The 1,335-nt window shown below is 52.4% G+C and overlaps 1 protein-coding gene across 3 annotated transcripts in view; it reads left to right on the top strand.

Moving 5' to 3' along the window:
* Positions 1-1,335, top strand: part of PTP4A3 (protein tyrosine phosphatase type IVA, member 3) — a 20,064-nt gene that overhangs the window by 6,661 nt on the left and 12,068 nt on the right. The window lies entirely within an intron of this gene.

Here is a 1,335-nt window from a genome sequence, read left to right as displayed (position 1 = left end):
CCCCCACCCTCAGGGCATATGACCCTTTTCCTGGGCACTGTACCCCCTCCCTGGGCATTTGAGCCTTTCAGTTGTGCATCTGAAGTCATCTCTGCACTGTAGACTTTACAGGGGATTAGAGTCGTCAACCTCTCCAACCCTCAATGATACAGGATTGTATGATCTTCACGTGTTCTATGTTTAATTTGCCTCAACTTATTGGGGGCCCCTTCCACCCCCCAAGCCCCATAGCAGCCACTTGGAATGCTGTGGCTATAGTTACGCCCCTTCCCCCAGCTATGGGCCGTCTATTGTAGAGGGAAATCCCCAGTTCTTCAGTTTATAGTGGAAGCTCCAAATCTTCTCTGCTTGTTGGAAATAAAACTGTAGTCTTCCAATGTGGACGCCTGTTATGGTGACAACTGTCTTGAAGGGGACTTGCTTTCACTTTGTAGAACCCATATTTCTTTCTCATCCATTGAGGGACACAGTAAGTCATTCACCTTTGGGATATACTGCCACCTACAGGAGGAATGGACACCCAACAAGCAGAAAAAATGTTTGGGGGGACAGGGATGGTGGGAACCCCTCATAATGGGCACAGCGGGTGTACAGACCCGGGAACTCAGCACAGGGATGGTTGGAGCTCCTCATAATGGGCACAGCGTGTGTACAGACCCAGGAACTCAGAACAGGGATGGTGGGAGCTCCTCATAATGGGCACAGCGTGTGTACAGACCCAGGAACTCAGAACAGGGATGGTGGGAGCTCCTCATAATGGGCACAGCGTGTGTACAGACCCAGGAACTCAGAACAGGGATGGTGGGAGCTCCTCATAATGGGCACAGCGTGTGTACAGACCCAGGAACTCAGAACAGGGATGGTGGGAGCTCCTCATAATGGGCACAGCGTGTGTACAGACCCAGGAACTCAGAACAGGGATGGTGGGAGCTCCTCATAATGGGCACAGCGTGTGTACAGACCCAGGAACTCAGAACAGGGATGGTGGGAGCTCCTCATAATGGGCACAGCGTGTGTACAGACCCAGGAACTCAGAACAGGGATGGTGGGAGCTCCTCATAATGGGCACAGCGTGTGTACAGACCCAGGAACTCAGCACAGGGATGGTGGGAATCACTCATAATGGGCACAGTGTGTGTACAGACCCAGGAACTCAGCACAGGGATGGTTGGAGCTCCTCATAATGGGCACAGCGTGTGTACAGACCAGGAACTCCAGGATTTACTGAACACTGAAATGTCACTTCTGGATGGACAGACCCTTCCCTATGCTCAGGAATTTGATGGTTCAGTCTTTGCTGGCACGGTGGCAGTGTTTGGATAGGGGGGGGGGGGG

Source organism: Nanorana parkeri, unplaced genomic scaffold, assembly GCF_000935625.1.
Source record: "Nanorana parkeri isolate BGI_ZX_2015 unplaced genomic scaffold, ASM93562v1 scaffold488, whole genome shotgun sequence".
Taxonomy (NCBI): Eukaryota; Metazoa; Chordata; class Amphibia; order Anura; family Dicroglossidae; genus Nanorana; species Nanorana parkeri.
The sequence above is the reverse complement of the archived record's forward strand: the minus strand, read 5'-3'. Positions and strand labels throughout refer to the sequence as shown.